Source organism: Cervus canadensis, chromosome 3 (assembly GCF_019320065.1).
Source record: "Cervus canadensis isolate Bull #8, Minnesota chromosome 3, ASM1932006v1, whole genome shotgun sequence".
NCBI classification, from domain to species: Eukaryota; Metazoa; Chordata; class Mammalia; order Artiodactyla; family Cervidae; genus Cervus; species Cervus canadensis.
In genome coordinates, this window is record NC_057388.1 from 53,551,861 (window position 1) to 53,567,125 (window position 15,265).

The window sequence follows — 15,265 nt, forward strand, 5'->3', positions numbered from 1 at the left end:
TTTCAAGGTCTTTCCTTTTTCAACCAGGAATTTGATTGAGAGCCAGTTTTCTCCATAATATCTTAGCTATTACAACATATCACAACAGACTGAATGTAGAATCAAAATGTGAGCTTCCAGCTCTCTCATGACAGAGAGTAGACCGACTTGAAAAAGACGTGAAGAAACCCATTTTTCTCACTAATTTTTTTTAATGTGGTCACCATTAAAAAAATATTTTTTGGAGTAAACAAAATGGGTTTATTATCTTAAAAATGAGTTAATAAACATACATCTACATTTTCTATGTTAATTTTTAATATAGTAAATAGGGACATATGTAACCAGCACAAACAAAAGCTCTTTAAAGCCCTCATTTTTAAGAATGTAAAGAGATCTTGAAACCAAGAATTTCAAGAACATTATTCTATGATATTTTGCACTATTTGCTTACTAATTGTAAGTATGTATGAATAGGAATGGGCTGCCTAGGTGGTGCTAGCAGTAAAGAACTTGCCAGCCAATGCAGAAGACATAAGAGATGCCAGTCATAAGAAGATCCCCTGGAGGAGGGCATGGCAACCCACTCCAGTATTCTTGCCTGGAGAATCCCAGGGATGGGGGAGCCTAGTGGGCTGTTGTCTATGGGGTCGCACAGAGTCAGACACGACTGAAGTGACTTAGCAGCAGCAGCAGCAGCAGGAATACATGATTCATTTTCTTCTTGATGTTATTAATGCTGAATGGAAGGCAACTCCACACAGGAAGCCAAATATCCTGTTTGGAATTTAACTGATGAATTTGAAGAATATGGGATGTTCTGAGGCTTTACCCCATCTTCTTTTTCTTTAAAAGTCTATTTCTTTCTTAAAGACCAGTTTTATGTTCACAGCAAAATTGAGCAGAAACTACAGACACCCCACACCTGCACAGCCTCCTCAACTATCAACATCTCAGGACCCAAATGGTACATTTGTTACAACTGAGGAACCCACATTGACACATCACTATGACCCAGTCTGCAGTTTACAACAGGTTCACTCTTGGTGTTATCCATTCCATGGGGTTTGACTAATGCTCTGCCTATTTGTACCTTCTTCCATCATAACCCTTGTCAACCACAGATCATTTGACTGTCTCCATTGTTTTGCCCTTTCCAGAGTGTCAGATAGTTGGAGTCAAACAGTATACCATAGCCTTTTCAGATTACCTCAGCTTCTTTTTTAGAATTTCTTATTTATACTTTATTTTTAAATACATTTTTAATTGGAGGATATTTGCTTTACAATGTTGTGTTGATTTCTGCTGTATGACAATGCAAATCAGCCAAGTATATATGTATATCCCTAATCTCTTGAGCCTCCCTCCCACCCCACCTCCACCCTAACCCCCACACCACCCCTCTAGGTCATCACAGAGCACCCAGTTGAGCTCCCTGTGCTATACAAAGAGTCCCACTAGCTATCTAATTTACATATGGTAGTGTACATGAATCAGTGCTACATTCTCAGTTCATCCACCCTCACCTTCCTCCTTGTCTACAAGTCTGTTCTCTATGTCTGTGTCTCTATTCCTGTCCTGCAAATAGGTTCATGGGTACCATTGCTTCAGTTTCTTAAGTGAAGTCATTCAGTCGTGTCCGACTCTTTGCAACCCCATGGACTGAAGCCTACCAGGCTCCTCCGTCCACGGAATTTTCCAGGCAAGAGTACTGGAGTGGGTTGCCATTTCCTTCTCCAGGGGATCTTCCCGACCCAGGGATCGAACCCAGGTTTCCCGCATTGTAGGCAGACGCTTTACCATCTGAGCCACCAGGGAAGTACATTTGATGAATCTTTGTAACAGGTCAGACTTAGCAACTCTTTTTGTATGTTTAATTCCATTCCATTATAATAAAAATCACACACCTGTCTTGTTTGTCCGCATACATTCGATTCCAGACTGTCAGCTCCTGGTTGCCAGGAACTCCGTCTACTTAACTTGTGGTTGTTGCTTAGTTGCTAAGTGGTGTCCAACTCTTTGTGGCCCTATGGACTGTTAGCCCACCAAGCTCCTCTGTCCACGGGATTTCTCAGGCAGGAATACTTGAGTGGGTTGCCCCTTTTCTTCTCCAGGGGCTCTTCCCCACCCAGAGACTGAACACGAGTCTCTTGCACTGGCCGTTGGAATCTTAATCTCTGAGCCACCTGGGAAGATTCAGGAGATTCTCGAAGTTCTAGCTATCAGTTTCATCTAAGTCTCTGAGTAGGTTTTTAAACCTTTATAATTAGTTTTGAACCCTAAGTACTAGAGTGTCTTGTCCTTTGATTTATATTGAATGATTTGCACAGATCAGTTTGTCAGTATCCAGAAAGAGAATAAAGGGAAAACGTAATTGCAAGTTCCACTTTCTTTGAAAGTTTAAAAAACCCAGTTAAGAGTTTGTCGTTTGACGTCAAAAGCTTAGGTATGAAATTCCAGTTTCTCCAAAGTAAACCACTTGTTCTGGATTAATCTTTTTCCTGTGCCCATTTTAGCAGAAACAAGGCCATAATGAGGCTTCCAGAGGGGAGTGTCCCCATAAGATAGTTTGTCCCCATAGCTGTGCACTCAAAGCAACGGCTGGGGTCTCGGTTTCCTCACCTGTAAACGAGGGGAGAGGATGGAGCCACAGTTTCATACATTTTCAACTCTTTGTCGCCCTCTCAGCGGATAGTACAATGCAGAGCTCAGAGCTAGCGCTGCTGCTGCTGCTGCTAAGTCGCTTCAGTCGTGTCCGACTCTGTGCGACCCCACAGACGGCAGCCCACCAGGCTCCCCGGTCCCTGGGATTCTCCAGGCAAGAACACTGGAGTGGGTTGCCATTGCCTTCTCCTCAGAGCTGGCGCTAAGCAAGGGTTATTTTTGATCCGCTGCAGATCCAGGCCGGGTTTTGGATCTAACCCGCGCAGGCATTCGGAAGCGCAGCTTTACCGCCGGGGCGGAGCTTCGCGTGGCTCCCGCTCGCAGGGGGCGGGGGCGGAGCTTGCCGTCGGCGGAGGGCGGGGCCCGCGCGGGGAAGTCCCTTGGGCTGAGCGGCGCAGCGAGTGCGGAGGGCGGGCGCCGGGAGGCGAGTCGGGGGCTGTGAGGTTGGCGGGGGTGGGCAGGCGCGCTGCTGCCGCCGCCACTTGGTGATCCCCAGGGCTTGGGACCCTTCCCGGGGACTTAGCCCCAGAGGGGAAGGGCTTTGCTGGGAGGCAGAGGGCTGCTTGGCCGCGAGTCCTTGGCTGTGATCGCGGACATGTGTGCGTGCGCGTGTTTATCTGAGGCTCCGCGGGGCAGCGGACCCGGCCCCCTCGGCCCCTTCCTCCTCCCGTTAATTCCAGCAGGAAACCCGAGCCGGGAAAGAGCTACGCCAGGCCTAGAGCCGGCCAGCCGTTCCCCGCCGGGCGGGCGCCCCATATCGCGCCCTCTCTTGTACCCGCTAGCAGAGGGGACAACTCGGGCCCAGAGTCTGGCCGTGAGGGAGCGCTGTGGAGACGCTGGACGTGTCTGGACGTGTTGGGCAGGTGGTGGGAGTTCCTGAGGCTTGAACGTCAGGGATTTAAAACACGTGTTTGTCATTTTTACTTTTAGGGTTTTGGCCAAATTGGGAGAGGGCACAAAATAACCACTTACCCCTTCTCACCGAGGAAGAACGGGAGAAAGGGTAAGTAAGGAATGATTAAAGGTGGAAGCAGCTAGGACTTTATGCTGAGAGGGAGCGAGCCAGGAAGAGAAGGACTACATCCAGAACTGCTCTTGCGGAATCTTGGGGCCAAATTCTACCTTTTCAGCAGGAACCTGAGAGCCACATTCAAGGGTCACAGGCTCCAAGCTCAAAGAACTTATTTCAGATTTTTCGGAATCTGTAGAGTTAGCTGGGAGTTTGACAGCTGGCATGCGTCCCCTTTAGCCACTTGACCTGGCAGAAAACTGCGATTACCCTTAACCTCTCTGTAGTTGTCTGTCTTGTGGTTGTTTTGTAGTTGTGTGTCTCAGTCCCCTTAGCTCACTTGGACTAATCTCTGAGACTGTAAAATTAAAGCATCATGGCTTTCCGTGATAATTAACACGAAACTCCAAGGATAAAGTTAATAGCAGTATCACAAGTGTTGACGTTCCTTTGGGATCTTCTCTCGAGCTCATAGGGAACGGTATTTTGGGAGGGAGAAGTGGCCAGACTGGGCCTTTTTCTCTTGACTTTCACTTTGATACCCATCCCCCACCCCCCAGCATTCTCTTCACTATTGAAAAGTTGCCAAACAGCACACTGACATTTCTGAAAGTTTGCTGTGATTTTCAGTGTGGGCTCTTTAAAAGATTCTTCTCTGGGACTTTTCCATTACTTCCCGACTCCACCACTCTCTCCTCTCCTCAAATTGGTGAAATGAAACACAACTGCTCTCAGAAGTTTGGAAATACCTTAGGCATCCCTGAAGTCCTATATAAAGAATGTTTTGAATTAGTTAAAATTCATGTTAGCCACAAGCAAGGAGTTTGTGAGTCACATTCTTGGATGCTTACACAGGAAAACTAAAATGGTCCTCTGTGACATCTTGACATTGGTTTCCTGTGTCCTGAACCTGCCTTCTTATTTGTTTGTGCTCAAGTGGCGGATGGCCCCTTAATTTACTTTATGAAAAAACAGAAAATAGTTGTCTATTTGTGATAGGTTCATTTATTTATTCAATAGATATTTATCTTTTTTATCAAAGTGCTGAGCACTTTGAGTAGGATGGGGAAAATGAGGAAGGTATGTAGAAGACGGCCATTTGGGGTCAGACCTTTTACCAGTTTTCTGTGACTTTTCTAAATGTGCTGTGCTGTGCTTAGTCACTTAGTCATGTCTGACTTGCATGCCCATGGACTGTAGCCTGCTAGGCTCCTCTGTATATGGAATTCTCCAGGCAGAAATACTGGAATAGGTAGCGATTTCCTTCTCCAGGGGATCTTCTAAACCATGGGATCAAACCTGGGTCTCCTGTATGCAGGTAGATTCTTTACCATCTGAGCCACAAGGGAAGCCCATAAAGTAGTGTGTATATGTCAATCTTTTTTTTTTTTTTTTTTTTGAGCCTGTGTGCAACTTGCAGGATCTTAATTCCCCAACCAGGGATTGAAACCAGGCCTGCGGCAATGGCAGCACTGAGTCCTAACCACTGGACCACCAAGGAATTTCTATAACCTCATTTTTTACATCGACATGAAAGAAAGTGTCTTTTTTTGGGTTACAAAGATTATATAAGGTTAAAACAAAGTTCCTTAAATCTTGCAAGAATAGAAAAGGAATGGGTTGGCCAGAAAGTTCCTTTGGATTGTTCTGTGCCATCTTAGGGATGTTGCAATAGAAAGTTAATCTCAGTCAGTGTCAGAGGACCACTGCTTGATAAAATTCGGAGTTTCTGCCTTTTACTTCTGTATTCTTGGCTGTTTACCACTGCTCTTTGTTCCATTCCAAATCCTATGTAAAAGTTGCATGCTTTTGATATAGTCTGTTAGACATGGATGTGAATCTTGATTCTTATTGCTGAATGTATTAGCTCTGCTGCTGCTGTTGTTGTTCACTTGCCAAGTTGTGTCCAATTCTTTGCGACCCCATGGAATTCAGCACGCCAGGCTTCTCTGTCCTTCACTATCTCCCAGAGTTTGCTCAAACTCATGTCCGTTGTGTCAGTGATGTTATCTAACCATCTGATCCTCTGCCACCCCCTTCTCTCGCCCTTAATCTTTCCCAGCATCAAGATCCCGCAAGGGCAGTTCTGCCACCCCCTTCTCTTGCCCTCAATCTTTTCCCAGCAATCTTTCCCAGCTGACTTTTCCAATAAGTCAGCTATTCGTGTCAGGTGGCCAAAGTACTGGAGCTTCAGCTTTAGCATCAGTCCTTTCAATGGATATTCAGGGTTGATTTCCTGGTTTGATCTCCTTGCTGTCCCAGAGACTCTCAAGAGTCTTCTCCAGCACCACAGTTTGAAAGCACCAGTTCTTTGACACTCAGCCTTCTTTATGGTCTAACCCTCACATCCATACATGACTACTGGAAAAATCCATAGCTTTGATTATATGGACCTTTGTGGGCAAAATCATGTCTTTGCTTCTTAATATGCTGTCTGGGTTTGTCATAGCTTTTCTTCCAAGGACCAAGTGTTATTTAATTTTCTTCCAAGGACCAAGTGTTATTTAATTTTCTTCCAAGGACCAAGTGTTATTTAATTTTGTGGCTGGCTGCAGTTACCATCTGCAGTGATTTTGGAGCCCAAGAAAATAAAATCTGTTTCTACTTTTTCCACATCTATTTACCATAAAGTGATGGGACCAGATGCCATGATCTTAGTTTTTTGAATATTGAGTTTTAAGCCAACTTTTTCACTCTCCTTTTTTACTCTTATCAAGAGGCTCTTTAATTCCTCTTCGCTTTCTGCCATTAGAGTGGTATCATCTGCATATCTGACATTGTTGATATTCCTTCAAGCAGTCTTGATTCCAGCTTGTGCTTCATCCAGTCTGGCATTTTGCATAATGTACTCTGCATATGTTAAATAAGTGGCGTGACAATATACAACCTGGTGTACTCCTTTCCAAATTTTGAACCAGTCTCGTGTTCCATTTCCGATTCTAACTGTGTCTTCCTGAACTGCATACTGGTTTCTCAGGAGATAGATAAACTTCTTTGCCCCTTAACTCTTTGTGTATCAAAACACAACAGTCAGTATATTAAAAAGAAGGTGTAAGAACAGTGCCTGGCATGCAGATACTGTTGACTTCCCTCCCTGTTTCTCTGTCTGGTCACAAAACTTTCTTTTGATCTTACTTGTGACTATAGAAAGCAGTCTGGTCCTTACTTTCTTAAAGGTCCTAAGCTTCCCAGGTATTTACATTTTCACAGGTAGTACCTGTTCTGACTGGTTCTCAAATTTCTGGGACAAGGGCCAACACCTGATTCTCCCTATCAGATCATTCCACAGCCCTGGGGAAAGAATGTCAGCTTGAAAAGTGAAGGGGAAAGGTGTCCACCAGGTGTTTAAAAAGCTCTGACACTGTTTCCAAAGGGAGAAAGACATACTACCACATTTAGCTTAAAGTTAGGATTTCTATTTCAGAAATGTCTTTGGTTTATAAGAATTACAATAAAAATGCTGATGCTTCACATCCAAACTGTCATGATTTTGCCAAGTTGTGGGTTTTAACATACAGCTAAGCTGGGTATTTAGTGTAGCTAATGTTGCTCTGGAAGCCAAGAGAGAGACAAGTCCCCAGACATCTGATTTCAGACCAGACATCTGCTTTCACTTTGCTAAGGACTACGTTTTGTTAGTAGATTACAGGCATATCAACTGTACTGCTATAGTCTGTGGTATTTCTATCATAAGCTCTAGTCTGTAGGGTTTAGTATGATGTTTTATTCAAATGACAGCACATTGTCAATGAGCACCTGGTCAGATAAGCACATTTCCCACAGGTGTCTTCTGGTGTCATTGTTCTTACAAGTTAACAGGGCAAAATGGTTTCTATCCTTACTGATTTTTTTTTTTTTTTGGGTGGAAGAAAATATTCTTAAGGAAAAACCTCACTGAAGAACCCCTGGTATTCCCCAAATAAAATTTCAAGACCATTTTTATCATTTTGAACAGTGTCCTTACAGGGATAAAATAACAGAGTATGTAGATTTCCAAGCCAGGGTCCCCAGACTTTGTTAACTCATTGTGTGCCATTATGTATTAGTGGTACTATAGACTCTAAACCTGGGGGCTTCCATGGCAGCTCACTGATAAAGAATCTGCTTGCCAAGCAGGATCTGTGGAATCTCTGGGTTGAGAAAATCCCCTGGAGAAGGAAATGGCACTCCACTCCAGTATTCTTGCCTGGAAAATCCCTTGGATGGAGGAGCCTGGCGGGCTACAGTCCATGGATCACAAAGAGTCAAGTACGACTGAGCTACTAAACAACAGCAAGATTCTAACATACGCTTATGATAGTGTTTTGGAGAATAATGTATTCTGAGTTCCAACCTAGAATGTCTGGACCACATCCCACTCCATTTTGAGGTGGTCAGGGGTGTAGAAATACTCTGGAGGTTGTCATTACTAGGTTCTTGGGCCAGCTCTGTCATTGCTTAGCTGTGTGACCTTGAACACACATTCCTCATCTGTAAAATGGGGTCATTACTTATCATTACTGTGAGATTTAGTGAGTGTTCTTAAATGAACACAATAACTGGTACAGAATAGGTTCCTCAGCAAATAGCAGTTCGTTTCCATTCCTCTAGGTCCTGGCCATGAGAACAAAGACTCCCCCTCTCATATCTAGGCTTATGGCTCCATCTGAAGGGAATTTCCCTTGGAAGCTGGGCCTTAATGGGATGGGGAAAGGGGTACAGAGAATCCTGACAAAGGGGAAGAGTGGGATCTGAGAGAGGAAGGTGCCAGTCTTTTGCTCAGTCTCTGGACTCAGGTTGATGAATTGCTTGACTCAGAGAAAGAACCACCTTTATCTCTGACCTGTTAATCTTTTGTCAGCTGCTCCATTGGAGATGATTAGCTCCTTATTGCCTGCTTAGTCCAATGACAAATTTTTTTCTTTGTCACCTTCATAATTCATGAATAACTATATATTTCTATTTTTAAAAAATGCATGGGACTTAATAATGTCTGTACTTCCTTAAGATCAGGATTTTTTTTTTTTTAATGCTTAAAGTCCTGTTGGGGCTTCCCTCGTTGCTCAGCTGGTAAAGAATCCACCTGCAATGTGGAAGACCTGGGTTCGATCCCTGGGTTGGGAAGATCACTTGGAGAAGGGAAAGGCTACACACTCCAGTATTCTGGCCTGGAGAATTCCATGGACTGTATAGTCCCTGGGGTTGCAAAGAGTCAGACATGACTGAGCGACTTTCACTTCACTTGACTTCAAAGTCCAGTTGATCTTCTTGTCCTGTTACTGGTCTGTAGTTCATGAATTTCTTTTCTTCTTTCTTTTTTCCTTTTTGTTATGCTTAGTATGCTGTGTGCCTTGAACTAGTTCTGAGGATATAAAGTTGAAAAGTCACTTTCCTTGAACAAGAAGCTTATAGTCTCGTAGGACAGTAGACATCTTGACCAACAGATGAAACATTGTGTGAAATGTGCTCTAATGGAGGTAGGTACACATGCAAAGCATGCCTGGCAGAAGCGCTTGCTGTCTGATGGCAGTGCCAGAGAAGGGCTCTAGCTGTGGTTGTATTTGAGCTAGGTCTTGAAATCTGAGTAGAGTTGGGCAGGGTGACAAGCAGCTCAGAGCATTTCCAGGTGGAGCTAATAGCATGAATAGTCATGTGGATTATGAGAGCATTGTGTGTTCTGGAACTGTACGTGGGTCATTCTATTAGAGTGTGAAGGGCAAGGTCAGGAGTGAAAGGAGATGCAAGTGAAATGCTAACTCTGGATGCATTTGCTATCCCATGCCTTGTAATGAGCTCTGAAGAACTCTGAGTGGAAGATCACCATGAGCGCAGAGTGCTGGGTAGCTTGGGGTGTTGTGTGATGGGGATGTGGTGAGATTGGGGGCCAGAGTGGACAGTGTGATTAGTGTGGATAATATGAGGTTGTGAGCACAGACAAAGGCAGAAGTCATGGTGATGCTCAGAAGTGAGAATGTTTAGGAAAATATTTAGGAGGATGGAGAACTGGCTGGTCTTTGGGACTGTTTGAATGTCAAGGGAATGGGAAAGTGAGCAGCTAGAAGGACTGCCAGGTTTCTGGGTCATGGAGAGATCAGAGCAGAGGAAGCAGTTCTGAGGGGAAGTTCAGGTTTGAAGACATTGTGTTTACTGTGTTGTGGGGCATATCATTGGTGCATTGGAGGCATCTTGAAGGCAACTGGATGTAGGGTCCTGGAGCATCATGAGAGCTGGGGAGAGGCTGGAGACACAGGCTTCTGAGTGCTTGCTTATGGAGAGTAGTTGGAAGCATGGTAAGGATGAAAATGCTCAGAGGAACCGCATGGAAAGAGAAGAAGAAAGGGCTGAATGTAAGTTTTAGAGGATAAACCAAGTTAGTTACAAGCCAAGAGAAAGAAAGATATAAGGATGCTGGAGGAGAGTGACCGGATAGGCTGGGAGAGAAGAAAAAGCAAAACTTTTCAAGATTCAGGGCAGAGTTTCACAAAGTAGAATGCAGTTAAAATTTAAATCTACAAATCATTAAGTACAATGAAGATTGTAAAGTGCCTGGTAGAGGTCCTTGGTTGGAGTGATGGACTAGACACTGAACTGCCCTGGGTGAAGGGGTGAGCAGGAGAAGGGGAGTGAGGAGAGAGTCGATGTGCTTGGGTTCCTCCTCAGAGCTTCTGGCTTCACTGGTCTTTAGTCCAGAATTTTAAAATCTCTGTTGAAGATACAGTTGCCAGCAATCACTGTTCTTTGTCACACTCTCTTGGGAATGACAAATCAGGTTGTCCCTTTGTTTGCTTAATCCTCCCTTAAAAAAAAAAATCATAACTGATCTTACTTTGAGTATCTCATTTTATCCCATTCATCCTATTCTTTCTTGGGCTAGAGTTCCACAATTGTCTTATTCTTACCATATTTGGCCTTATTGCATACATTATTCTCTAACCCAATCCAGTTGTATGGGGGGGGCATGTCCCCTTTCTTTTATTTAAGTTGAAAAATTTCAGAAGAGTGTCTACTAGGAGGCCAAGGGGAAAATAACCATACTAAACATTAAAAAAAAAAATCATACCATTCAGCTTTTTAATATTTTCTCTCTTCAAGGCTCTGGATAAACAAAATGTATTAGATGGAAAAGCTGAATAAGATAGGGACCCTACCCTTAAGGAGCTCCTTAAGAGAATAAAAGAATCCAGTAAGTGAAATGTATGTGTAAATAAATGCCCTGTGCACTATATGCTGTTTAGAGGTAGAGTTCAGGGTAAGATGGATGCAAAACAATAGGTTTCTTTATTTGGTGTGATCCAAAAGGGTTCATGGAAGAGGTGATCACTTTAGTTAAAACTTGCAGTGGAGTAAAGGTATAGAATGGTGAGGTTCAGGGAGTGGGATAAGGGGAATAAAATATTCCTTGACTCCATGAAAGCTGTAGAATGGTTTTGACTTTCCCATCTCCTCTTCCTTCTTGTTCTGCTTCGTTTGTTGCCGGATTTCTTAGTCTTAGGGGATAAGGATATTTTAGCTTACATGGAACTGTTCAGTCGTTAAGTTGTGTCTGACTCTGCGACTCCATGGCCTGCAGCACGCCAGGCTTCCCTGCCCTTCACTATCTCCTGGACTTTGCTCAAACTCATATCCATCGAGTCGGTGATGCCAAACAACCATATCATCCTCTGTTCTCCCCTTCTCCTCCTGCCTTCAACCTTTCCCAGCATCAATGTCTTTTCCAGAGATTTGACTCTGTGCATCAAAGAGCCAAAGTATTGGAGCTTCAGCTTCAGCATCAGTCCTTCCAATGAATAGAGTTGATTTCCTTGAGGACTGACTAGTTTGATCTCCTTATTGTCCAAGGGACTCTCAAAAATCTTCCCCAGCACCACAGTTTGAAAGCATCAATTCTTTGGTGCTCAGCCTTCTTTATGGTCCAACCCTCACATCCATTCATGACTACTGGACTTGTTCTGCTTTATTTGTTGCAAAGTTTTTTTGTCTTAGGGGATAAGGCTATTTTAGCTTACATGGAGAGATATCCACAGTTTCTCCCTTTATGGCATAAACTTGCTGTGAATTGATCACCACTGGTTTATTATATGTGTGTGTGTGTGTGTGCTGAGCTGCTTCAGTCATGTCAAACTCTTTGTGACCCTGTAGACCATAGCCTGCCACGCTCTTCTGTCCCTGAGATTCTCCAGGAAAAAATTCTGGAATGGGTTGCTATGCCCTCCTCCAGGGAATCTTCCCAACCCAGGGATCAAATCCGAGTCTGTTACATCTACCTGCATTGGCAGGTGAGTTCTTTACCGCTAGCACTACCTGGGAAGCCAGTTTTTAATATATTAGATGGCTAAAACAGACCAAAGCAATCAAATCAGAATTTCTGGGGGATGATGTCCAGGTACTGGTAATTTTCAGAGTGCCCTAGGCGTTCAAGGCAGAGAACCACTGGCTAAAACATGGGGCAGAAGAGAAGTCTGGGATATGGAGCTAAAAAATTGTAGGTTGAATTCTTGCAATTCCTTTTAATAACTAGGTGTCTTTATTTGAGTTACTTAGACTTTCCTAAGCCCCATCATCTTTTGGAAAATGGGGATGGTGGTATGCCTGTCCTGTCTGTCTTGTAAGATCATGTGAGTCAAAAGGGGCAATTGTGCAAAGGAACATTGCTTGCAGACGCGGTTGTAACAGTGAAATGTTCTGTTCACCTTCTCCAGCGGGAGACAGGCTAAGAGCCAGCCACTATGTCTTGCAAGATAGTAACCATTTGGTGGATTGGGACTTATGATTTCACTATCATGAGCATTTTGGTAATTCATTTTGCAATGTTTGTGTAATGTTAAAAGTTGGAGACTGAAAGCACAAAATCAAATCCTTAAAACAATGAGCAGTTGAACTTTTCTTAGTGTGATATATGAATTCTGTTTAAAATTATACAAATATATATTGTGATTAAGATTGTAAAGTGTATAAATATTCTCAATATCAATAATGTAATTGTTTAGTGTAAAATTCTATAAATACGTTAGATTTTTATTCAAAAAATCTGTACATTGGAAAAAAAAAACCAGTTCTTTTAGAAGATAGTAAAAACCCCCCAAATAGCACGTGCGTGTAGTTGCTTCAGTGGTGTCCGACTCTTTGCAACCCAACGGACTCTATCCCTCCAGGCTCCCCTGTCCATGGGATTCTTGGAGAGTCACAAATTCGATTATATCGCAGGTCCTGTCATGTCTTTTGGGTTTGCGGAGACATGGCGCTGTGTCTCTGTGCTCTGGAAAGCCTGGTGTGTTAGTGCCAGTCATGTGATTGTATGGGTATGATTGTTCTTGTGGCATTATAAATGATTTTACTTGAGAAGTGGTGTCACTTAACAACAAGGAAATTGAATCTGAAGCCTAGAGACTGGCTTCCAGATGTGACTTAGTGCTCGCTCCTATGACAGGAGGTGAGCTAGCCTCTCTGAGCCTTGTATGTAAAATCTGGATGCGTTTATTCTCGGTTACTTTGTAGCGTGACAAAAATTTAGTGGCTGCAGACTGCAGTAATCGTTTATTATCTCATGGTTTCTGTGGGTCTGCCATTCAGTTGGCCCTTGCTCACGGTCTCGTGAGGTTGTCATCAGATGTCAGGTAAACGTACAGGTAGTGGAGGACCTGCCTGAGTCTAAAAGATTCTTCCACAGTGACCTGCTTAGGGGATTGACAAGTCAGTGTTGGTGAGTTGGTTTCTCTTCACGACGAAGTTGGCTTTCCATGGGGCTGTTCCTTCTCAGGCTTCCCCAGACTGCGATACAGGAGACCAAGGTCTCTTTGGTGTCTCCCTGCATCTTTACCCTAGTACTTTGTTGATGCTTAATTGGTATTTCCTAAACTGAGATGGGTTGCTGGTCAAGCTCCAGACTGTGCCTCCCTTGAAACTTGAGATACAGAAGGTTGATTTTTGCTCGGGTGGTGGTGGTGGTGATGGTCATGGCTCCTGCCAGAACACTTTTAAGCCTGTCTTATGGGTCCCTGTTTTTGCCCCTGGAGTCCTGAGCCTCTTCCAAATGACTCAGGTGTTTGGGGCTTCCAGTGCTCGGCCTGACCTCCTCATAGGTAAACGGAGGAAGCCAGCGAACAGGCAAACAAGCACCCCCACTGTTTTTCTGTGTGACTGCTTCAAGATCTCATTGAACTCCTGCTCTACTTGGTAGCTTATATGTTTCTGACATCTGAGATTAAGGATACCCAGAAGATACAAGTGTACATCTTTCTTCCACATAATAAATCATCAAAACTTAATCTTTGCCATTTTATCCAAAAGTTTATTCTGAGAGCTAGGTCTTTGGCACTTTGACACACACACTTTTAGATGTATCTTTCTGTTGAAAAGTATAGTATTTATGGTTTACTATTGAAAAACCATCTTTCTGTGACTGAAGGACACATTGTCAACACATTATCAGGGTCGAGTTTAGGAATCATGTTCAGCAAAGACGTTTTTTAAAGAAAAGAAATGCTTGTAAGATCATGTTTTATATTTTAACGACAATTTAATTTCACGTGATTTTTGCATTATGTAGACAGGTAAGTTCAGAGCATCTTAGAATTGTTTCCTCCTCTCTACTCTCTCTTGGGAACTTTTCTGCAGGCATTATTTATCTTCTTAGTCACTACCTGCCTTCTCCACCTGTTGTTTGTATTAAGTCTTTGGACTTAGTTGACCGATGTCATATACGACGGTGAGCTGCTTGTGAGGGGTGGAGCAGTATTGGAAGGAGCAGAGGGTATGTAAGGCAGAATATCTCTGAAGGTTAGGGTTGATGGACAAGGGTACTTTTTCACTAAATAGGTAAAAGTGGACCACTAAAGCACTGGTGGAAAAGGTTAGAGTTGCCACAGATATTTTAACCTTAATTTTTAAACTACACTTTATTTTTTTTGGAGTAGTTTTAGGTTTATGGCAAAATTGAGAGGAAGGTACAGAGGTTTCCCATATACTTCCCATCCCTACACATGCAGAACTTCTCCCATTATCAACCTTACTTTCCAGAATGGTATATTTATTACAGTTGATAAACCTGTGTTGACATGTCATTATGCCTAATGCTCATAGCTTGTATAGGGTTCCCTCTTGTTGTTATACATTCTGTGGGTGTGGGCAATGTATAATGTCTTGGATTCACTATGGATTCATCACGCAGAGTAGTTTCACTGCTCTAATAATCCACTATATTCCATGCATTCATCCCTCTTCCTAACCCCTGGCAACCACAGATTTTGCTACTATCTCCATAGTTTTGCCTTTACTAGAATATCATATACTTGGAATCAGTGTATTCAGTATGCTGCCAATTTGCCTGAATTTTTAGTTTTCCTGGTATAGCTGATTGTTTACAAAGCATTTTGATAATTTTCCAAAAGCTTATTTGTTTAATAGTTACTTTAATAAGAGTTGTATTAGTGTCAGATGAGGATACTAAATAACTATTACTTGATTTGTTAAATAATAACTATTTAGTGTTGCTGTTATCAAACAGTAGTTTGAGGCACTTTATAAACTAATTAGCTTGTATTTTTTATGAGCCTCCCTGTTTCTTCTGGGTAAGAAAAGTACTATAATCTGAACAAATAGGTTGTGAAAATACATTAGAATATTAATAGTTTGAGG

General features: G+C 43.0%; 1 protein-coding gene across 3 annotated transcripts in view; it reads left to right on the top strand.

Annotated features, from left to right (window-relative positions):
* Positions 1 to 2,985: 2,985 nt before the first annotated feature.
* IMMP2L (inner mitochondrial membrane peptidase subunit 2) overlaps positions 2,986 to 15,265 on the top strand; it is a 921,351-nt gene continuing 909,071 nt past the window's right edge. For 2 of the 3 annotated variants that reach the window (XM_043463176.1, XM_043463177.1), the window contains exons 1-2: positions 3,028 to 3,067; positions 3,574 to 3,646. The gene's annotated coding sequence lies outside the window, so the exon portion shown is untranslated. Of the gene's footprint in view, positions 3,068 to 3,573; positions 3,647 to 15,265 lie in introns of all 3 variants that reach the window. The other variant, XM_043463178.1, reaches the window with a different exon arrangement.